We start from the raw sequence: 24,954 nt of genomic DNA, 5'->3' as shown, positions 1-24,954 counted from the left end.
TTCAAGTGCATTTACATGTACATAATTAAGTATAATTAAACCACAAATGTCCAACTAAATGAACAAAACATTTTGATGCAGCATCCGTGATAATGGGATTCCATTGAAGTCGGTGGGACTACTCATGTTCATCTTTGCAGGGTCAGTATCTTGCTCACTGTTACAATGAGTGTCTGTAATATCAGGGTTAGTAAGATTCTACTGTGTGAATACAGAGTCAGGTCACTTTCAGCTAAGCTGAAAAGGGAAAATGTAAGACATGACTACTCAGATATTTGAAGCCTATTTTAAGATTTTTAACGTGTACTTTTATAGACTGCTACCATAGGTGGAGTCTCCAGTTCTAGTAATCATGGCCCCCAAGTCCACCATATCTCTCAACATTTTAAAAATAGGCCCATATTGAGCTGTTGCTCACCCTGACCCATTACTTTAACAAGTGACTTAGTACAAAGGTTAGTCTGACCTTTAATTCATGTTCATCTCCATTACGTTGTCCTCATATGCCATCCTTTTTTCCTTTAAGCATTTCCTTATTGTATGTTCCCTGTCTCTCATCCTTAATTCTTTGTGCTATCACTACCCTTTCTTGAGATCTCTTCAGCTAATATGGAACCTTCTTATGCCAGCATTTGGTGCTATGCCCTATTAGGGATGTCATCAGAACTTCCTGCTCACTGTAATAATAAAAACCATTTTTTGTACTGTATATCAAATTCCTTAGATATATTGTGTGTGCTGGACAGGTAATTGAATGATAGAGTTGCAGGTCCCAGCTGTGCTCCGGCATTTTGGAGAGGGAAAAAAAAAAACAGCTGCTGCTTTTTTTTAGTGCAAGCTGTCAAATATCTATTAAAACAATGCTTATGTAAAATGCTGTAGCATCTTTGTGAGTGCCATCTCTAAGGTCTTTGCCTTGTTTTGCTTAATAAAATACACAGCAGTATTTGGTGAAGTAAAGTTGTAGGAGGACTTCAAAGGAATGCATCTTTCTACAAATACAGAGAGTCGCATGGTAACAAATTTGCCGAGTAGGTTCTATAATGTGCTTATCACTGCCAGATTTATCAGTGTTCGCCAACATTGTGTAATGAATATTTTATTTTTGTAAATTGTGTCCTATTCAGTTCTTCTTGTTTCAGATGTATACTTCTCCATGTTGCTGTCCAAATGCAAAACTAATTCTGTATCCAGAACAGTTCAAAGATGGCAGTCCTAAAGTTGAATATGTGTTGTACGTGACTACTTGATTGGCTAAGTCCACATGCTTTCAACTGGTCACATATTGTACACGCTCGTGCTGATGGTACATAAGCAGCATTCCATAGGTCTCCTAGCCCAACTGAAACCGACAAATACATTCATTGTACCTGTCCCAAACGCTTTGAGTGCTACTTTGTAGTCAAAATTTAAGCATGGTCTTTCAAAACCAAAAAGCGAGCTTGAGTTATTTTTAATGAAATGCCTTCAGGCTAGAGAGGTAGGGAAGGCAAATTGCAATCTTGCAGCTGTTCTGGCAATAGAATCACTTTGGCATTTGTAGAGACAGGGAATGGATATTAAAATTTGATAATACATGGAAATACTAAGAAATTAATGCACTTTAGATCCAAATAAGCTCTAACTTTTATAAACACTCTCTATATATTAGACACTTTAGAAGACCACTTTTTTCTTAAGTGCTGCATGATTCATAAAATACACAAAAGGATTATTTTTCTATTGAAGCCAAATGAATTGTATTTCCCATTTGGGGAGTTAATGCCCTTATCTAAATGAATTGATTCCTTGCAAAACCTCTTTTCTGCCTTCTTAAAAACAAACTTTGAGAGTGCTGTTGCCCAGATCTCTCTTTCAGAAGAGAGGGCATTATATGAATAATTCTTGCATCCATCAGCAACCAAGTCCAGTATTTTAATATCTCCTCACTGCTCTTTCTTATAAAAGGAACAATTGCTTAAATGTACTTTCCAGAGCTCGCTTGTGGGAAGGGAGGGGGCTCAGAATTTTGAAAGGCCTTTTTTCTTCCTGTGGGGTTATCATATTATGGTTACTTTGAAGATTCTATCCTATTTATCTTACTCAGAATTATGTCTTTTGTTGAAATGCACTTTCCATGTTTTCCTCAGTGGAGGTTGTAAATATATCAGTAGGATGATCAGGTTTTTTTCCATAGAATCAAAGTTTGGAAGGCATGCATATGAGTATTACACTGAATGTATTTGTTTTCATATAACTGCAAGTGTTGAATGCATTCTGAAGGTTGGTAGTCATGTGCTGCATTTGCCACCTGGAGCTTCTGGATCTAGCAAGTCAACTATACTGGCTATACCAGACTTAGGCCAGTTTTGTCACTCATGCTGAGCCCTTTTATTTTTATGATTAAAAGATACATGTTTGACGCAGGTGACAATTTAGAACAAAGTGCATAACAAGTTGAGAAATGTTGTTGAGGTTAGCTGGCACCCAGTGGGTAGATGAAAGCTGCTTGGGCTCTCTCTGATCTCTTCCTCCCTTTCTTATGATGTTTGGGCCAGGTAGTTCTAACCTAAGGAGAAATTTGACTTCTGATGTGCGAGTACCTTGCTATTGCTCTTATAAGTAATTCTAAATGGGCAAGACAATAATATAAGCCGTTCCAAAGTTTACTGTCTTTGGAGCGGGACAGTGCCTCATTCCCATGTCAGTTCTCACTGGAGACTATCAGCTTCATAGTCCTGTAGCTTGATATTGTAACTGCTCACAAGAACCCCAATCGCTAATTATAATATTCTTAAAAATAAAAAACTGACTTGTGCATGTTCTGTCTCACTGGAAACTGAATAATAATGGTCAGGTACACAGACAATGTTTTAGTATGTCTAGGGGAAAGAAGAGCAGTGTTCTTTCAAGCAATTGGATCTAGGTAAAAGCTCATATCTTCTGATTAAATGATCATACTAGGTTTTTTTGGATTTTTTGTAGCTGGAGATGCAAAATAGAACTTTATTTGGAGTGGTGTTGATATCCAGAAGAGGGAAGAGTATCACAAACTGGTTTCAAATATAAGGAATCTTTTTAATCACTAAAATGTGCTGGGTTTCATTAAGAGGGAAATGATGCATTCTTAAAGACTGCTGTCATCTGCAATTGCTTTAGTTTCATTAGCAGAAAATTCCAAACACAGTGTGTGTTCAGTAAGGACTTTCTCCAAACCTAGAAACAGAGGGGGAATGTTGCCTTTGCACATGGACCCAAAATGGAATGTCACTCTTCTGCCGAGCAGTAGCAGGTGTTGGAACCTTACTGGTTGGGTTCCTGTTAGAAGAGGGTTTCCCAGTGATGGCAATCTGGAATATATTCATAGTTAACTCATTTTATTTGCAGATTTACACCTGTTTTGGAACAGAGGTGCTCACAAACGGCAGGCAGGCAGGCCGGCAATCTCCTCTTTCAGAGCTCTCAGCTCAAACAGGGATGACTGGTTCTTCCTGAGGAATGGATTAGGAGATTAAGGGAAAGTATACTCTCCCTTACTGTTTACCACAGCTCTCCCAAAGCAGTGCATCAGAAAACCAAACACTTCTCCAAAGATTGAACAATGCTCTCATGCTAAGAACAACAATATTTAACAGCACTGTTTTATGACTCCTGAACAAAGAGCTAGCTTAGAAATGTTTAAAATTTATTGACCATACATTTCTTTTGGTATGGTCTTCTGAGATGGCTCAATGGGCAGAATCAAATTGTTTACTCCATGGAACATGTCTCTGAATATACCTTAGGAATATGAGTGTGCACCACTTTTTTGTACACCAGTAGCTACTTTTCTCTACTGATTGTATCTGGGAAAATAGCGCACTTCAAAATAGCACAAATGAAAGTGACCAAGCTTAATATTTATTATCAATTTACATGTTTCCCACACAGATGTAGTGGGGAAACTCCTGATGGGAGTTTGTACCTTGCATTTGTATCCTGCCCTGTGTGTAAGAGTGAGGTGGGAAAAGATTCCAGTTCTCCTGGGGAAGAAAAATATAATTAAAGCCCTGTTAATTTCCTTGCTTGCTGTGACTATTTGCATCATTTGCAAACTGATATGAGGAGAGTCTTGTTCTGACTTAACATTTTTAAGTAGTCACTAGTTCATAGCTGAGAACTGTACTATTATCAGGCTTGTGTAAGGCCTTCAAATTTGAAACAGTGTTGCAGAAAATCAAATAGCGTTGGAAGGGGAACCTTCTGTGTTATCTAGTTCAACAGCTTCCATCAAGCAGAGAAGACTCCATATTAGAAATTCCATCAATTGATCTGATCTTGATTCCACTCTTGAGTTAGTGACCGTTTAACTGATTAGACAATCTGATTGTTCTTCCTGCAGGAAACTTCTTCCAAATTTCCTTGTTGAATTAGTCTTTCATTAACATAGTCTGCTGCTGACCTCAAACATAGTCACCTTTTCAGCATTTACATTTCTTACCCTTTAAGAATTTATATAATTATGATTTCATTAATAAACTCATTCCTTTACCATGAAAGGTATGGTCTCAAGTCCCTGTGCTATTTTTCTTATTAATATTTTATACCTTTCTGTTGTATCTTCTCTTGTTTGTTTGACATTGGCAAAAAAGGAACACAGTTAAAGCCATTTGGAAACATTTTCAAATATTGTATAAATAAACAAGATGTTTACATATAGATGTTTATGCAAGGTATAGGGTGGAATTTCGTAGACCCTAAATAAGGAGGCCTTTGATCAATGTGTTTGGAACACTAATTGACTAAAGTCTCCAATTCAACAAGAAGATTGATTCAGGTCACAGGCTAATAAAATTAACAAAATTGCTATCTTGTTCATGATCCGAAAATCCACAACATCCGTACTGCATGAAAAGGGATAAAAGGTTTAAAAAAAAATAGTAGTTCCTAACTGGTCTATCTTAATTTTTAATATGACATCTATTGCTATGATATTCAAGCACTATCCTGATGTAATTCTGGGAACTAAGGACCCAGTTTTGCAATGGAATCTGCTCAGGCAGAGGCCCAGGAAAGTCAATGGGGAGGTCTGGCAACTTGGATCTCGCTGTGGGACTGGGGCCTAATGTTTAATTTATTATGGGCACATCTGCACAGCAAAATTTTACTTTGGGACAAATTATTATATAGCTTTGTTTCTCTTTGGCATTTTTAAGGTGCCAAACACCATTATATTTAAAAGCAACACAGTGCCTTGACTGTGTTACATAGCTTGTCTTCTGTTGTTGACAACTGTTACAGCCCTACAACTCTACAGAACTCAAACTAGAAGACTCAAGTCCTGAATAGCAGATACTGTACCATGTGTGCTCACTTTACCCATCAGGCTTTAATTTTATATATTGGTAAAACTAGCTCTTCCAAACACATTTTCTGTGGTCACACTGTGCATTCAGTTGCTTTATTGGAGCGGTAACTTGGATTAGAAGCTTGGGCTATTTGAATCAACTCCTGCTATTCCAGATGTGTGTGTCTTAAATGCCAGGAATTTTTTCCATTTGGCAGTTTTCCTTTTTTTATTCTTTCTGTACAGTTGTTTAGCAACCATAAGGACTGATCCTAATCCAGAAATATTATCAAAGGTAATATGGCTATAGTTTAAAACTGCCAAGTTAAAAAATAAAAGTTAAGAAGAATAATGGTAGTGGAAGGTTTTATTTAATCTCTATCAGAGGTCTTAATTTCAACAACTGAAATTTTGTAAAATGTAACTTTCATCAAACTTTTATTTGCCCATGTTCCAGCCAGCTCTACTCTAGATAGAACTCTGAAACATAACCAAAATGTGAATGTTTTCATGAGTGTTAACAATCACAGGACTGGTGGCAAATAGCAGCATATTTAATTGCAACCAAATCAGCTTCATTTTCTATTTCTACTGTTTTATTCTTGATAAACTTGGACTGGTTCTAATTTCTGCAAGCTGCTCCACAGCTAGAACAAAAAGTTGAGGGGGAGCAGTTTTGTCTAGTTCTACTTGCATGAGGAACGCTTCACAAGATGAAATTCCCCTTGGATTCAGATCCAATAACCATTAATTTTACAGTGGGAGATGAATTTACTAGCTTTATCTATTTTTTAAAAAGTTTAGTTCCAGTATGTTTTTCCCCCCCGGGTGCACTAATAGAAAAGTTCCGTGTAACTTGTCAAAAGCTTTTCAACCTAAAATGATGTACAGCAGTTACAAAATATTTTGACTGAATAGTGTGTGTGATGATGTAGGTAGACTGCTAAATATCAACAGAAATCAATCTTGAGGCCTGTTAATCATCATTGATAGATGCTTCTCTAATCTTTCGGCCACAATCTTAAAATAATTTTGTATTGCCATTAAGAAGCATGCGAGGGCTTAAAGGTCACCCCACTAAAAGTGAAATTAGTTTTAATTTACCATTCTGAATTATCAGAATTTAAAAAACCTGCACATTAAACTCAAATATTTGCTAAAGAAGTTAGTTTTTTTTTGGTGTAAGTGTCTTCAGTGTGGCTGATGCAAAATTCATCTTGAAATTATTTCTTACATAAGAATTCCAAAGTAGAAAAGACCAATATTCTATCTAGTCTGAAATTCTGTTTGAAGGGCCTATACCACATAAATCAGAAGAAGATGCTAACCCTGATGTGAAGCACATAGCCAGTTGAGCAATACTATGCCCTGGGGAGGGGAGGGAATGTAAATTCTAAAATCAAGCATGAAAACAGCAGCACTCAAAGTCAAGGAGAACATAAACATTGACATAGTTGGAATAGTTAGGAGGATTAATCTCTATATTTCATTCTAGGTTTTACCCCACTTGTAAAGAGTTTGCAACCTTTCTTGTTAGTTATGTATACAGTGAAATGTTTCTTTCTGCTATGGGGAGAGCAGGTACATGTAATACCTGATCCTACCTGGTTACCTCCTCCTTGTTACTCCTCGTATGGATTTGATGTACTGGCCTCTGTTCTTCTTGGTCCCACCTCCAGCCACATCTGAGTGTTTTCTTTGTATTGTTCTGATACACAATTACTTGGCAGTGCCTCCACCTGGCACACTCCTTCCTGGGAAAAGTATCAGAGGGGCTGCTTTGAAGGAAAAAAATCTAACTACCATTTAACTCTGACTTAGCCACCTGATGTATGGAGACTTCCATGGAGTAACATAAAGTATATCAAACCAGGTAATTGTATTAAACAAATATTCATAGAGTCACCGGTGCCCAACCCTGTAACTTACACCAGAGGGGAATAAAACTTTAATGTCCTGTTGGTATGCATACTATGTTGAGGCCCTGGCTGGCTGGTGAGGGGGATGCATTCAGTAATAGCAGATAGAAAGTTATTCCACTGCTCTAGAACATAGTCATTGGATAGATATCTTTCAGACAATGGCCCTGACTTCCTAAGTAATGGCTGATGCACTCACAGACTCCATGACATGGATGCTCCTCAGTTTCAGATCCTGGTCCAGTTCCCTCAGCAGCTGAAGGAGGCGTCTGACTGTCCATGCTATGCTAATCATGTAGAACTTTTCACTATCAAAATTGTACTGCTTCTGCCTCTGAGGTATCTCTCCCCATAGAGGGACTCAGGGAACAGGTGCAGACTATACAAAAAAATGCGTAAATCCTAAATTCTCATTTCTTATTCTATAAAACCCAAGTGTAGGTTGAAACAGGCAGGGACTCTGATCTAACAACAAGTATTTCTTGCCTTATGGTAACTGTTTTAGCTAAGGGACTAATCTAGTCCTAAACTAATTGGGACCTTTCCCAGCCGAAAACGTTTAAATAGAGAGAAATCATGAACAGGGTCCAGAACAAACTGAGGGATATTGCTGCCAAATACCCAGAGGCCAGTTTTCAGGGTGTAACCCTGCATACAGGCATTTGACTCCCAAGCTCACCAAAAAGTATGTCCTCCCTGCAGTGACTGGCTCCTCTCTCTCCATCTGCTACCCTGGGGGCAGTCTAGCCTGAGAACCTTTTTCTTTGGTTAGGCTAGGTTCATGTTCCTGGTCTTAACCTGTCAATCATCCTCACTTTAATCTGCTTCCTCCTTTGAGCAGGCATGCTGATGGCCATCCAGGCATGTGCTGCATAACTCCCCTGAGCTGGCAGAGTCCTCTGCCACTCAAATTAGTGTCTCTCCTCTCTCCCTCTTGGTTGTTGGGCAACTGAGATTCTGAGCCTGCCCGTGGGCTTGCTACATTCTGGAAGCAACATTCATCTCCCTGGATTTCCTCTGCAACCCACAACAGTCCACACCTGAGCTACTGGCACCGACACTGCAGAAGCCAAAGTAAACTCCGTGGAGGTTACATTAGGTTGATGCAAGAGGCCTTCAAGTGATTAAAATATTAATAAAGCTATTAACAATATTGAGCTAAATCCTAATGATATGTCTAAACATCTTTATGGTAGTGAGAATCCTGAGAACCAAATTCTACAGTTGCGTGGAGCAAGGGTTCAAGAAATACTCCAAAGCATAGAAACTAGAACAAAACAAATCGTACTGAAGTGAATCTGTGATGAAACTTACATTGGCCGTGGGTGGATTTTGATGAGCGAAACTAGATCTTTAGACACTCAAGCCCCAATCATAGACATTAGTGTTGTAATTATCACACAGGCTTACGCAAAAACCAGGAAGTTTGAAGACTATATAGTGTTTACTCTAGACCAGGGGTCGGCAACCTTTCAAAAGCGGTGTGCTGAGTCTTCGTTTATTCACTCTAATTTAAGGTTTCGCATGCCAGTAATACATTTTAATGTTTTTAGAAGGTCTCTTTCTATAAGTCTGTAATATATAACTAAACTACTGTTGTATGTAAAGTAAATAAGGTTCTTAAAATGTTTAAGAAGCTTCATTTAAAATTAAATTAAAATGCAGAGCACCCCAGACCAGTGGCCTGGACCCGGGCAGTGTGAGTGCCACTGAAAATCAGCTTGGCACGCGTGCCATAGGTTGCCTACCCCTGTCCTAGACATTATCATGGGAGCAGAATGGGCTTCTTCTCGTTAATTATATCATAGTAGCACTCAAAAGTCCCAGTCAGGGTGGGGTCCCATTGTGCTAAACCATATATAAACATGCAGACATGGTCCCTGCCCTGAAGATTTGTAATCTGAGTCCATAGATGGAAGCATTTGGTATAAATATATAGTTCACCAGATTAGTATTCTGCTGGCAGTTATGCAGTACTAGAAAAAGACTTTTGCCATGCAGTCACTTTTAATAATTTTATTGTAAATATTACAATATACATAATGCATGCTTTTTGTGTTCAATAACATGTCTATATCTAACCAAAAGTGTTAGTATACCTATAAAATAGCAAATGTATTCAAAACCATATGGTAAGAATAAGTTCATGGTACTTATTTATTTTGAAATAATTGCTGTTTGGGATTTTTGTACTTGATAAATCTCGTAACAGTAGTGCCTAAGCATATCTTGTGCTAATGCTTCTTAACTGATTGGCTACCCATTATGTACCAACAAAGTCCATGTCCTTAAATTACTTAATTTTCAGAAAAAAAATAATTTCACTTAAAAAAATTTCACTTAAAAAACAAAAGGCTCTGGAAAGTAAACTCAGAGCCAAGAAAGACATATCTTGCTAAAATCTAATTTTTCCCATTCTGTTAATTTGAATGCACTTTTTTTTAAAGGATACATGTATTTTTAGTCTGATTTAAAAACATTCATGTCATTTTAATGATATGGGGAAAGAGAAGTGGAGACACTTGGCCTGATAACTCACATTCCTAGTTTTAGATTGGAGTGTTACAATGGGAAATAAGAGGTATTTTGTTCCCCTTCTTGGTGGGTTTTTAAAATCCTATAGTACCTTTCAAAAAGAGTAGAGTAACTCATGTCCTGACAGATACGATGTTCAAACCTGTATTTGAGCTCTTGCTAAGTACATAATGGCTTATCCCTCTGCCTACACAATCAGTGCACTGCCAGTATTTACTTCACTGTGCACAGATCTCTGCTTTCTTGAGTATTAAAAGTGCTTTATTAAACCAAATTATATTTTGTAACTGATTTCCTTTTAAAAGAAAGGAAAATTGATTTGGTGTGACATGAATGCTACCTCGTGTATTATAAAGCATATCATAGTGCATATAATACACAAAAAATACTCCTATCCCATCAGTTTTAAATCCAACTTATTTTAGCATTAACTCTTCATAAATAAATCTAATTCCTAGACTATAATTTGCCAACATCTATTTGTGCAATATTTGACACTGGTGGCACTTACTGTATGCAGTGTGCAACACAAGGCTATCCTTTGCAACTGTGAAGGTAGGAAAATCTGTTTAATAATAGTGGTTTCTAATCCACCATGCAAGGTGTGAAGAACTTCTCATATTGTTGCCAGTCTCTGACTCCAAGATAAATGTAGGCTTTCCCCCAAAAAAAGAACTGTACATGAAACAGGAATTCTTTACACTGGAAATTTGACTTGACTTAGTCTTCTTATGGAATTGATTGTGCATATTGGTAAATAATGAATAATTAATGAGTAGCATGGAGTCTCTGCCTATTTATAGTTAATATTGCCATACATAAATTATTTTTGTTCATGTCTGTATAGCTAACAAAATAGTGTCCCTTCTCTGTGTAAGAGCTAGGGTTATTTTTCTTGAGGTAACAAAAGTTCTAAACAAATGTCTCTGTGGAAGTATTCTGTGAGTCTATCAAAACAAACAAATTCTTTGGTGTCTTGTCCCAGTGAATTCAAACCTCAAGTCCCTTACGAGAAGGAAAATGCTTTCTCATAAAGTGACTCAGAATGCAGCTGAATGTTTTGTACTCTTTGGGCAGCAGAGGCATACTAAACTAGCCCGGATTAATGAAGACAGCAGGTAATCCAGTGGAAATGGCGATAAGCAGTGAAAGATGCTCTGGCTTTAAGAACATTTATGTGAATGTTCTTGTTTTGTACACTTTATGGATACAGCACATTTATATTTTGAGGCTAATCTATGGATTTCTTGTGTCTCAAGTTAATAACTAGCTCTGACTGTGGATTGTATAGTTCTCATGGTCAAATAATGTCTCTTTGTTCTATGAAGCATCATTTACCTATATGCTGCTATGTAAATAATACAAACCGTAGTAATTACGTGCCATATAAATCTCATAAAGATGTACAGCTCATATGTGTAACTGTCTTTGAAATTAATCACTTTTGAATTAAGAATGTTTGAAACCTCATTTAGGGAATGTTGATGTTATGAGAGGATTTTTGACAACAACCCAGCCCTGCAAATTACCTCAGTCCTGACCAAGAGACTAGTGAGAAGTAATTAAGCCTGTAGAATGTGCCCAACTAGTCCCCTGCTAAAAAAGGTAATCCTGAGTTCATGTTCTCGTTCCCTTCATGTGCTGGCAGTTCTTGTCATCTCACATTATACACTAGTAATGCATAAATATTGTGAAATTTTCACAGTTTTCCAGCATGAGGAGGATTAATCAAAGATAATGCCAGTAATTGATGATTACATTATCATTTAAATCCTATTAAACTCAGTGGCAAACCCTTTTAGGAAAGTGAGAAAGGGAAAGCAAGTCCTATGTGCTGATTGCAAAAGCCTAGTTACCTGAAGTAATTTCTTCTCATATACCTACAGTTTGTTGCTCTGTGTCATCTGTAAATACCTATCTGGTGAATCCTCTGGCTGTATAACATGATGCTTATTCTGTGCCTAAAAGTCTTTGTTGTCATTTCAAGTTGCAAATATGAGATGCAATTTCAAAGTAAGTTTTAACCGTGAAAACTGAACTCTGGCGCATTTTGTTGTTGTTCCAAGATCTTTATATTCCATGATCCATGGAAATTAGATGATAGACAAATTAGTGATTGTCATCCTGGCAGCGCAGAATATAGTCTGAAGAGGATATATTGGATATCAAAGTAGCATACCTCATGGGTCAGTCTGGCCTTCTCTGGTGTACAGTCCCACATAACACATTGTAGAATAAATTTTAAATTATCTATCCTTAGCACTTTACTTTTATTGTAGCAGGGTATAATCTCTGTCCTGTCACCCTGCTGTCAGAAACCCCTAACAGCATGATAATTCTCAATTTCAACACAGTTAAGGTGACCAGATAGCAAGTGTGAAAAATTGGGACAGGCGGTGGGGGTAGTAGGTGCCTATACAAGACAAAGCCCCAAATAACGGGACTGTCCCTATAAAATCAGGACATCTGGTCACCCTAAACATGTCTTCCCAGTCAGTTTGATTTGTCTCCGTGTTCCCAATGTTCTCAGTTAGAATAGTGTTGTCTGTTGTTCAATTTTTCTTTGACTCTTGAAATCTGCTTTCAAATTTACTGCCCATTGCAATTATTGTAACCCAGGTCAACTCCAATCAGGTTCTAGTATCTGTGGTTTTCACTGGCTAGCACCAACATCATTTTGATAAGCAAAGCTTGCATGCTACAGATGGGTCAGAAACCAAAAATAGACAGGCTTGTCTTGCAACTCTTGGAAGCTTTGGAGTTCTACCAGAACTTAAACAGACCTTCCTAAATATATTTTCAAGTATCCTCTATCATCCTACGCATTAATAGCAAAGCAAACCAGTAGTAGAAGTTATTTGAAATTTGATACCAAGTACACTACTGATGGTTCCATAGCACTCTGAGCTGAGATGATTGAGAGCATTGGCAGCTGACCTCTTTATTCCTCTTTACCCTTTCACCCACACCTGGAACACTTCAATTACTGAGGTTACTCTTCTGTTAGATGTCAGATTTTATTGTAGAGTAACAGGCCAGAACAGCAGGTGGGAGTTTATTTTTACTAAAAAAAAAAATGTTTAAACTAGTTTGCTGTTTTCTCATTTTTCTCTCCGTGGATGTGATTGTTGCAGGATGGTGTTGGTCAACTTGATATTTACCTGGAGTTAACTCTGGCCAAACAATGCATACCCAAGTATAAAGTTTCAGGCTTATTAGTTGGATATCTAGTCCAGAAATGTTTGACAAGGAGAATGAAGCAAACTGCTGACCTGTCTCTCCCTTCCTTCCCTATATCATTATCTTTGATTTAAGCAATCATTTTATTATGGAGATCAACTTTGTAGCAGTTTCATTTGTGAGCACTCCTCAATTTGTGAAGGTTAAAATAAAATCATAAATGTTCTCTTTGTATCTTGCTATCTGAACTACTTGGAGACACAATAGCGAGGCTAATGAACTTCTATATTTACACTCATTAGTTAGTGTCAACTACAACTTGTTTTTTTAAAGTGACTTTTTTCCTATATAGTAATTTTAAAAGAAGAAGAAATTTAAGTGTTTGAATTTAAATTCCACCTTCCTCAGGAAAGGAGTGTCAAAAAGGTGGTGTTCAATATTGTAGGGAAGAAAAGTACTCCTACAGGACAGGCTCCATGACTATAGACATTTAGGTTCCCAATCCTGAGTGGAGCTTTGAGTGATATTGCAGTGCCATAATCTATTAGCATTTAGCATCTTAAACTGATAATACTCAAGGTCAGTGCTAGAGTTGGCTTTCTGTCCCTAATTCCCTGTTGTGCCAAGGCTCTATATTACAGGGCCTTTGTTGATAAGTAAAATTGGAGAGACTCTACTGCCCACCGTTGGGAGATGGGTGAGGGATTATTTCACAGAAAGAAATCTGACATTTGAGGGGTGTAGGGAATACGTTTTCCTGTCACTATACATTCTATATGCAGTCTTTTTTGTTACCACAGTGATCAGCATAGTTGCATGCACACACAGCTGCTGTGCTGATCTCACAGTGACAGAAATGTTTTTCAGAAATTACAGGGGCATAGCGTTAAGAAAAACGAGAGAAGTAGGTTTGAGCAGTTTGAGTAGTTTGCTGTTTTCTCATAGACAAATGTCTATGAAAAAAGCCAGAAGCATGTACAAATTATTTCTATTAGTGATTTAACTGAGCATGAAACAGTAATTAAATAATGAATACTGGCTTGCAAAACGGGGCAAGGACTCTGTTAATGCCTAGAAACATAGAATTTCAGTCAGATGTCCGGCTTAAGGCACAAGAGAAGAGATAAATAAGCACACTTACTTTCAACTGAGCAATTGTTTTTCAGTTTCCTGTAAGGTATGAGTGGATCTTAATTTCCAGCTATAAAACTAAATCATTAAAGATACCGCATAGTGAATTTGTCAGGTCGAAACCTTAGTTCAAGCTTTTTCCAATCTTTTAATTAACTGATGAGCTTAAGTAGCTGAAGCAGGCTATTAACTGCATTTAGTTAATTGGCTGATGTGAGACTTGATCCCTGCTAATAATTATGCCTGTAGGATAAACTCAAGGTGTGGCATTAACTGAAGTTACCCAACTTCATCATTTCCCATCATAAAACAATTGTTAGCTTTGAGGTTTGCAAGTTTATTTTTTGTGCATTTCTTTCTGGAACTCATGCCTCTCTCATGCTAAAAATGTTAGTGGCTTCGCAATGAATACTTGAGCTAGAACGTCACGTTCTTTAAATGCAGGAAATAGGGAACTTGGTCTTGTGATTCGTATCATATCACTATATGTTTGTCCAGTGTAAATGTCATACTTCTATGAAAAGTTACCAATATTACTATAATGTGCTCTGCATGGTGCTGCATATTGAGATCAGTAGGAAACTGAAGCTAGTGCGGAATCAACAGCTTTTATTAAGCAATTTCACATCAGGAGCACATTATGTTAGTACTGTTGGATCAGTGCTTACTGAAAAGAGCTTTCCATCTAGAATTCAAGACATCAGCATTGACCTATAAAGCCCTACATTGTTTGGAAGCTGGTTAGCTAAGAGTCTCTGCCATCCTGCCACGGTTTAGATCAGCAGAGGCACTTACGCTGGAGTCCCTTCAGTATGAGAAATGGATCTGCCAGCAGGATGTTCTCTGTGAATGGGTCACTTGACTCCCCACCTTGCCTTTTACCCCTACCTTCTCTCCCTACCCCCCGCCTCCTGATTTTCATGGAAAAGAGACCTGAAGATTATAAAGGTTTGGGTTTATTTTGGTGGTTTTGGTCTAAGGAGTCATCTTTATGAAACTTTAAGCAGTCTTCAGTCTTTAAAAGTTGTCTCATACCTACGTTATATATATATATTGTATTGGTGTCCTTGTGTACTGGCTTCAGGCATGAGTACTTGAATTACATGGGAAAGTCAGTGGCATTTCTTTAAAAGAAAAAATATTTAGCTAAATGCACTCTTCTATTTATAACAGTATATTGCTTTCCTTTTTAAAATGGAAAAGGTGTCTGCACAGTGTGCTGGATATTATAACCACTCAATTTGTGGCAAAATATAGATCTGATGTACAACAGATGTCCCTGCCTATCACTTCATTGAATTCCTGTTGACCTTCTGTGGTGTGTTTGAGAATCTGAGATAGCTGGTTGCTCAACCATTATGCTGCCATTATAAGCTTAGGTCAACATAAAAGCAAAGCTTTCTTTATAAGACTTCCAGCTTAGTTTAATCTTATTTTGATCTTGCTGCAAACACACAAATTGGTGGTTGTTAGCATTTCCATGCAGGGGAAACACTTTGAACATCTTGAATTGTAAGTTATTTTTAACGAGATATACGTTTTATTTCAGCTCCCAGTAAATGTCAATTATTTTTTCTTTAAATCCTTTCCCTTGTACCCCATAAAAATGATGGTTGTGCAACAATTAAAATCCTGGGCCAGGATGGCATTCATTTGCAACAGGAAGCGGATGGTCTGATTCATGACTTCAAAACTACACTATCTGAACTAGCAGATGAAGTCCAGTTTATGCTGTTGGCTTTGAATGGCAAGCAGGCAGTAGCATAATTGTCAGTGGAACTGTGTCTCTGCAACTCCATCTGATACATCTAACGCTTCTCTATTAACTGCATCCATGAGAAAATATAAAAGGCATTTAATGCTGTTTTTAAAAAAATGTTTTCTTGATGAAACTGCTGAATTACATTCTTGGCGAGAGACTGAAAGCAATACATAGTTTTTAAGTAACCTCCAGGCAAGCTTTCTCTTGCATTCCTGAAGAGGTTACTAATTATACTGAATGAATTGTCCTAGGTACTGTGGGGTGTTTTCCCCCTTGAAAGAACCTGCATTTATGCCAGCATATTTATTTTTCAGCTGTGGTCCTAAATTTAAATCCAGCTCTCCAGAACTGATCCTAAATTTAAATCTAGCTCTCCAGAAGTAAAAATGTGCATTTTGCTGTCTAGCACAAACAGTGGTGGTAATTACATTCAATAGGAGCATGTGATTGCTATTGACCTCAAAAGAAGACTTCCACTTCAGGATTTTAAGTGGTTCAATTTTGAGGCTTCTGCTACATGTCTTTATCCTGGGCTGACTCTTGGTCTGTCCTAGCATTCCTCAAAGGCTTTGTCTGCTGTAGCATTTTCCCAGTGTCTCTAGCACGTGCTACCAGTGGTAGCAACTTTATAAGCTCTAGTGTAGGTAGTATTAAATGACAGCTGAAAATGCCTACACCCAATCTGTCATGGCGCTTGCACCATAGCACTGGTGCAGCTGGTTGAAGAAATGCGGAAAATAGTGTATCCGTACAGACTAGTGTTGCTACACAGACAATATAGCTGGGAAAGCAAGGGTTTCTTACAAGTTTAATATGGTTCCTTCATTGCTGATGAGGATGCTGGAGCATCATAGGTGTATCCTCTTCTCCATCATGGCTGAGAACATGCCTGATACATTGGGAGCTGTTTGTAAGACTAAGGAGCAGAGGAGTTGGGTGTCAACCCTGAACTTGATGTAGTGAGTCTGCAAGATGTCCCACTCCCTAACAGTTTCAATCTTTCAGAAGAAAGGAGTTGAACTTTGTATTGCGAGTTCTGTTAAGAAGATTAGAGATGTCTTGTTCGTTGTGCTGCCATTAGGCAGGCAGCCAAGCAGGCAGGCCTGGAAAAAAACCTAATACTTTTTAAACTTAAATTTACAAATTAATAATAAGTAGACTCACCCCCTGGAAAACATGGTATTGGTATTTCCCGATACTAATTCAATAGTTTCTATCCAAGCTCCTTGGCTTTCGAGCTCCTCCCTTGATTTGAGTCATAGAATCGTGGAGACTTGTGCCCTTTGATATTTTTTTATTGGCCTGTTGTAATAAATTGATTCAGGGCATTTATAAAGTTCACGTTATTTGTCTTTAACTGCTGAGCACTTACTTTTGTGATGTCTTGGATCCACAAACATTATTGTTGTCATAAAAATCTGGATGGATAGATGATACAGAGGGACCGACCCTTACAATTTTTATGGATAGCTGTCTTGCTTCCTCTTGGGAGGTGGGCTTTCTTGTTATAAAATTGATATTGCCTCCAAATGTGAGTCCAATATTACAAGCAGCTTTTCATGGTCTATACCCCTCACTTGCTGCCTTATTTCTTTGGCAGATCTTCACAAGGAGACTCTAGTGGTGGTGAAGGATGAAGAATAAAATGTAATTACTGGTAACTCTTGAGTCAATTTCCTCTTTGTCACCACACTTTTATGCACCCTCCTCTTCCCTTGTGCATTATTTCTCAAGCTCTGAAATAAACCTTCAAACTGATTATGCAGTGATTTATAGCCTTGTGTGTAGAAAGGAGGAATGGAGAGGAGGAAAGGGGTGCATGCTTATTTGACTTTTAGTTGTGTTCAGCTGCTAATAATTACCAATCTACTTTACTTTTTTTTTTTTCACCAACTAGCAACAACTGATCTATCATACAGTCAATGTACCTTTAAGGGGGAAAAGTCCAGATAAACACTGAGATTCCTTATCCTTCCCTCCTACTTCCATAGCAATGCTTGCCCGTCTTTGTGCCCCAGTTCTGAGAACAGGTGAGCAGCTGTCTTTCTGATTGCACAGTGCCATTTGCCGTGCTGGCTGACTGCATAAGGATGCCACAGATGATTGATTTCCCTCCTCTGTGAAGAATGCGCACATCATTTAACACGGGTACATGCAATGTCTGGCAGTCTAATCTTGTAGGGAGTGCAAGCCTTGATTCAAATACACAGTCCATTGTCTTCCACTGTGTCTGTCTCATTGACTTGCTTTAAAAAAAAACAAATCATTTCTGGTACTTGCTGAGCTTGTTGTGTGTGGTTCCCCTTTGTGAGGTTTATTACTCTGAAACATTTCACTCTGTGATTTCATTTCCTGGCATACTCACTTTTACAACTCATCCCATCTTGTTATTTGTCTTTATACTGTGTGCCTTAAGTTTTATTGCAAATTAATTGGAATGGATCACTCCAGCTACCATCAGAGAATGCCATCTTGCTTACCTTCTTTGGTCCCTTGCCCACCCAGCCGCCACACACTCAGACGTATATTTAGCATCTAAATTCATATACTTGCCAGTCCACGAGTCAATATAATATTTGAAACATAGTGACCTCAGTAGAAAGTCTCTTGGTATGTGCATATGTTTTCTCCTCCCAGGGATCCTTCGGGAAGAGAACACCTCATTGAGCCTCATAGGGTATGTCTATACTGCAATTAAAAACCTGCGGCTGGCTTGCGCCAGCTGACTCAGGCTCGCAGGGCTTGGGCTAAGGGGCTGTTTAATTGTGGAATAGACATTCAGGTCCGGGATCTAAGACCCTGTGAGGTGGGAGGGTCCCAGAGCTCAGTCTATACCACAATAAACAGTCCCTTTGCCCGAGCCCTGCGAACTCAAGTCAACTACCAGCTGTGATTTTTCAGTGTAAATGTACCCGTAGGCTATCTACTGTTGATCTTGCATAGTAACTCTCGGCCCTCAGTAAAAACAAGAATTCATTAGAACTGTTAATACTGAGAGTGTTTCAGTGGTGTCCAGTTTACATCTTCCACCCTAAACACTGTAGTTGTTTACAACAATTCAGTCCTTAAAAAAAAAAAAGGCAACTAATGTTAGAATAAATGAACAGCTGAGGTTTTCAGCCAGTTCTCCACTTCTGTGAGATTTTTCTCTGTATATTATCCCCTCAAGTATTTAAGCTGTTGACCTAATGTAGTAAGGTTGCCAATTTTCTACTCACACAAAACCGAACACCCTGACCCCACTCCTCAGTAGCCCCACCCATGCCTCACCCCTTCTCCAAGGCCCCGCCCCTGCTCGCTCTATCCCCCTCCCTCTATTGCTCACTCCATCCCCCCCTCCCTCTGTCACTCACTCACTCTCCCCACCCTCACTCACTCTCTCATTTTCACCGGGCTGGCTCAGGGGGCTGGGGTGTGGGAGGATGTGAGGGCTCTGACTGGGGGTGCAGACCCCAGGGTGGGGCCAGAAATGAGGAGTTCAGAGTTCAGGAGGGGGCTTCAGGCTGAGGCAGTGGGTTGGGATGCGAGAGGGGGTATGGGCTCTGGCTGGGGGTGCGGGCTCTGGGGTGGGGCCAGGGATGAGGGGTTTGGGGTGCAGGAGGGGGCTCCAGGCTGGGACTGAGGGGTTCGGAGGGTGGGAAGGGGCTCAGTGCTGGGGTTGGGGTATGGAGATGGGAGTGAAACTCCGGCTGGAGGTGCGGGCTCTGGGGTGGGGAACCTTTTTTTTGTTACGGGCCATAGACCCACAGCAGGCACTCGCGGCTCCAGCCCCAGGGGTGTGGGCGTGGAGGGTCATGTCTTACTCGTGCAGTGGGGAAAGCTGGCACTTGTGGCTGGATGAAATTAACCACAGAAATAGCCCACGGACCATAGGTTCCCCTCTCCTGCCTTAGGCATAGGAGCCAGAAGAGGGACATGCCAGCTGCTTCTCACGAACCGCGCGATGCGGAGGCTAGCAGGGAGCCTGCTAGCCCCGTTGCCCAGCGCTGTCAGCCAGGCAGTCAACAGCCCAGTCAGTGGTACTGACTGGAGCTGCCAGGATCCCTTTTTGACCAGGTGTTCCGGTCGAAAACCGGACACCTGGTCACCCTCTAATGTAGGGGGGGAAATCTTTGCATTTCTCAATTCTTTTATTCTTGTGTAGCAAATTTCTATGGTGAGTCTTAGTATTTTTTTCAACCACAGTAGTGTAATTCATTTAGTAGTAGTGTTAAAACTGGATAATATGAGAAAATGGGCAGGATTAATAGTAGCCCAGATAATATATCAAATCTTACAAAATATGTAAGGGGAAAATGGGGCACAAATACTTTCTAAAATAAGTCTCTTTATTCCAACTCTATTCAATGGCAAAGAAAAAATTTCTTTGAGGTTATTTCTTGTTGAAATTTAGGAATAATAAATTCAGTTTTCTAAAAGGACTTTGAGTTGGTAATTGCTCCTCAATTTAACAGCAAGAGAATTTTGTGTTCAAATAACATTCTTGATCATTATTTATATTCATAATTGTTTCAGATTTGTATTTAATGCAAAGTTAGCCTGTTCTGACCTATCTCTTCTTGAAGCTAATATTCTCTTCTGTCTTTCAACCTACTTATCCCCAGAGAGGATGCAGTGATTATTTTACCAGTTAAACTGTACACACCCAAGTATAAGCAACTGAACTTAGTTTTCTCTGCCAAACCCTCCCCACTAGTTTCATTCTCCATTGCTATCAAGGTCAGTAGGTTTCCCTGCCATGAAATCCAGCTTTACAAATGTATTCCACTCTCTTCTATACAGCCAGGCAGTCACTGGATCTTGTCCCTTCCTCTAGAACACTGATTAAAATCTGTCCCCCTCCTTCTGATTTCAATTGCTTATATCCTTGTGTTTCTTGGTCATCGTCTATCTTAACAACTGTAATGTTCTTCTGTTGGGGTCTTCCTGCTTCTCCCCACCAGTCCGTCCAAAATGCTGCTTCAAACCCCTGCCCTCTCCCAACTGTTGTAACCGTTTGTCCCTGTGTCACCTCCCCCCCGCCCACCTTTTCATACATATCCCGCCTTAACATACTGCTTCTATGAAGCCTCCATTGACGTTCCTTGAAGTATATATTGTGCCCAAGGGGGGAAACATAAAATAATTTTGACTTTGTGAAGTAAAGCACTGAAGTTACAAAATGCCAGGATTTTTATTTAATTCAGTGCACGGGATACATGGGAGTGAATAGTAGGGTATTGGGTATTGAATGAATCTGTTTGTATGACCCCTGCCTAAGTTGTTCCAGAAGTTGGAAGGGGTGTAGTGAATGAGGCAGGGGACTGCAGGAAGGAAAAGGATGGTCTCATAGGTAAGGCAGTTGAATGCCACCCTGGGAATTGATTCTATCCCTGCCTCTGTCAGAGTTTTATATGGTTCTGGGCAAGTCACCTAAATCAAAAAATTCATTTTCCGGGTACCCAGCTCAAGACCTCTGCAGTCTGATTTGTAGAATTGCTAAGCGCTCTCAACTACAAGTGAGGTCAGTGGGAGATTTGCTTTGAACGTGTAATGTGCAATAAAATGTAGCATGACCAGATGTCTCGTTTTTAAAGGGACAGTCCCATTTTGGGGGACTTTTTCTTATATAGGTGCCTATTATTCCCTACCCTCTGTCCCGTTTTTTCACAGTTGCTATATGGTAACTGTAATAAAATGCCAAGTTCTGTGTGAAAAATTGGGTCATGTGCTTCTCAGATTGGACATCCAAAATATTTGACACTTGTCAATTTTGGCTTTAATCTCTGTGCATCTATTCCCCAGGTATAAAATAGGGATAGTACAGCCTCACCTCATGGAGGTGGTGTGAAGATAAATTCATTAATATTTGTAAAGAATTAAGATACTACTATCTGAGCTTCACAGCAAAAGCCAGGAGAAAATTACCAACTTTTATTCAGTATAGGGTCTAATGATGTGAAGTTAATAGCACACCTACATAGTGTTGAGGATCAAAAGATATATTGAATAGCTATCCATTCAGTGAGGATTGTCCAATCAGTGAACAGGACAAAGGAAAGGGTCTTATAGAAAAAATTAATGTCCTCAAATAATTAGAGACTATCCTAATTCATGCACACAAGGGCCCCAGACTACTTCTGGCATTTCCTAACCGATAAGTGTTTGACTTTGAAACCTTAATGTTCTTTTAATGTGGGTTTTGTTTGTAATTTTCTAGGTTTTTAAAAAAGCAACGTGGAAAAAATGGGTGTTTTTTCAGGAGAACAGCAAAAGGCATGTGACACCAGGGCAGCCATCCTCCCTTATCAAATTTCAAGTTCCTGTTGCAAAGAAAGGAGTCACTAGACTAGAGCTTCTCGGTGAACAGTTTCAAGAATATTTTAGTGTGGGCAAAAAATGTTTTTCCCTAACCTTATTCTAAGAAATTACCAAAATATTTCTGCTGAAATGTTCTGGAAAAAATCAGCCAGAGGTAGACACTGAGCATGGAAAATTTGAGCCCAGCTGGTTAAAATTTGGCAAAATTATAAGCAATTGAAAACGGGATGGTGGTATGGAATGTGTTGGGCAGCCCTTAACTAAGGGTCGGCTACTTGTGCTGCTTCTAATGATGAAAATCAATATATTTTGCATATATCCCTCCACTGAAAAATTGCTTCTCTTTTCTTAAATAGTCTGTTTTCATGATTTGATTGAACAGTAAATTCTTGGGGCAGAGACATTATCTTATTTGATTGTAAGGTGTCTCACAACTCTGGTGCTCTATAAGTAAAGTTGGAAGTTTGAGTTGAATTTCTGTCATTGATAATGGGATTACAGTATTCAAAATGAAACTTTTTTGGGGGGGGGTCAAGATTAATCGGTTGCTTCCCCTTATCTGGTCTCACAATAGGAGAATTACTAGATCACATTGAAATTGACTTAGCAAGCATGATCCTAATAAAATGAAACAACTTTACTCATATAATTTGTGAAATTCACTTAAGAAACAGAGGTGACTATTTTGGGCTTTAGTCTGGATGGATTTGTTAAAAAGTCCTTAGTTGATAGTGCAGAGAGCTATACTGAATAAGTCAAATTGATGACAGTGAGGAAAAAAATTTCATGATAGTCTGCAGAGGGCTGGAAACAGTTTGTCCTCCTGAAAAATAAGATTCCATAACTTGTCAGAAGCTGAAGGATCCGCCACTGTTCAAAATATAAAGCAAACTAGATGGACCACATATTTGTTCTGTGGTGGTGAATCTGACTTCTGGGACTGTTTGTCTGATGCATATGCTTTTAGTGTATTCATGATGGAGATCATTTTCTTTGGGTCCAAAGGTTTAATATTTGTACTTGAAAAACTATTTTTTGTTGAGAAGGATTCATGTTTTTGGTTTTGTGTGCGCGCATGCTGATGTGGAAGAGAATATTATAGTAGTTGTATGAGTTTTTAGCCAGAAGACTTGGAGGAAGAGATTAACATTTCACATCTGCAATTGTCAGATGTACCTACTATAAATCTTTACTTGCACCCCCCACGAGTCAGCAATCTAGATTCCCCAGCATCTATCTTGCTGTTTTTCACCTCATGCTGTTTTCTGAACCTGGGAAATTCACAGCACTCCGGGTAATTAGCTAGAAAAGACAATAAGTTTTGATGGATTTTCTATTAGGAAAATGTCCTAAATGAGACTTTTGTGGCCTTAATAATTGTCTGTGTGGAATGTGTGAGAGTAGTGGGGGGTGGTTCTCAGGGGCCCTGTGATTCATGCTCTAATTACAACATGAAACCTGGGTTTGATTCTTGTGGGAGGGGTGCATCTTGAAATGGAATTACAGAAGAGAGACTAGGCTAATCCCCGGAGGGTAAGGAACACTTTTCATGTGTTTCCAGTGACTCCTCACACCGTTCTAGGAACAGCATTGACAGGGCTGAAGAGGAGTCCCATCTGGTCAGCCTCCACTGAAAGAAGGCTTCTGTGACAAGGGGTCTCTGGGGGAGAGGGAGAGATAGCCGAGGGAAGAGGACCTTTCATCCTTGAAACTGTAGTGCTACACAAATAATACATTGACTTTATAAATGTCTTTGTGCAGCAGCCTGTATCTTGACCAATACTTGTAAATTTGACATTGACCTTTTCACCCTGAACTTATGTTAGGGATGGACAAACTTTTTAAAGTAAGACGCAGAAATAGACAATCTGTTCGATATATTGAAACCCAGTCACATTTACTGCTAGACTTCAGTCTCCCTGTTTGACACCTTTAACCAGACCTAACTTCAACATAAAAATGAAATAAACTGTGAAAATAATAATCACTGGCTAGATCATGTTGTTTACTGTGTTATGGTAGCTGTATTGGTCCTAGGATATGAGAGACAAGAGTGGGTGAGAGAATCTTTTTATTAGACCAACTTCTATTGGTGGAAAAGACAGAGACCAGTGAGCTCTGTGTAGCTCAAAAGCTTGTCTCTGTCTCTTTTGCCAACAGAAGTTGGTCCAATAAAAGATCTTTACCACTTTGTCTCTAGCTATATCATGACTGTTCTGCCCACATAGGAAGGATTGGGCTATCTTGCCAGGTCGAAATTGTTCTAGAATGGCAGTAACAATAGGCAGAAAGAACAGATCTTCCATGCTGTCCTCCTCATCTAGTGCAGACCAGTTTTGGGGCCAAGGAAAGTGGGGGGAAACTGAAGTGAGCATAGGAGTGGCGAATAGATTGCCTATTCCAGTGCTGTAATACACTGATGGATTGTTTGCAAAAAAGACTCCATATTTGCAGAAAAAGCACTGTTAAAGAGTTGCAGGAAGTGCCTCTAACCCACTTTCATAATTAATGTTTGGGGGAGGAGGGAGAAGATCCTGTGGGATAAATTAGCATTCGTTGGGTTTATATGCAAACAAAGATTAGGCTAGCTAATGTTAAAGCAAATATCCATTGATCCAAACTGCCTTTTCCTTTTCCATTTAGAATCTGATGCTCTGACCATTTGTTTAAAAATGACACGTTACATTGGTCTTTTAAGTTTATCTGGTGAGATACATTTTCATACATTGTCTGCAAACCACTTTTCAGGAAACAATTTAAGTTTTAACAAGCTTGTTTTTAGCATTTCAGAATCTGCTGCCTAACTAACACCCACATCTATT

General features: G+C 39.1%; 1 protein-coding gene across 2 annotated transcripts in view; it reads left to right on the top strand.

Moving 5' to 3' along the window:
• The window catches only part of UBTD2 (ubiquitin domain containing 2), a 111,214-nt gene that overhangs the window by 13,054 nt on the left and 73,206 nt on the right, over nt 1-24,954 (top strand). The window contains exon 1 of one of the 2 annotated variants that reach the window (XM_034779124.1): nt 17,435-17,479. The exons of the other annotated variant lie outside the window; for it this stretch is intronic. The gene's annotated coding sequence lies outside the window, so the exon portion shown is untranslated. Of the gene's footprint in view, nt 1-17,434; nt 17,480-24,954 lie in introns of those variants that run through there. 2 annotated transcript variants of the gene reach the window in all.

This window comes from Trachemys scripta, chromosome 8, assembly GCF_013100865.1.
Source record: "Trachemys scripta elegans isolate TJP31775 chromosome 8, CAS_Tse_1.0, whole genome shotgun sequence".
Taxonomy (NCBI): Eukaryota; Metazoa; Chordata; order Testudines; family Emydidae; genus Trachemys; species Trachemys scripta.
Note: the sequence above shows the minus strand (reverse complement) of the source record. Positions and strands in the feature narration are given on the sequence as shown.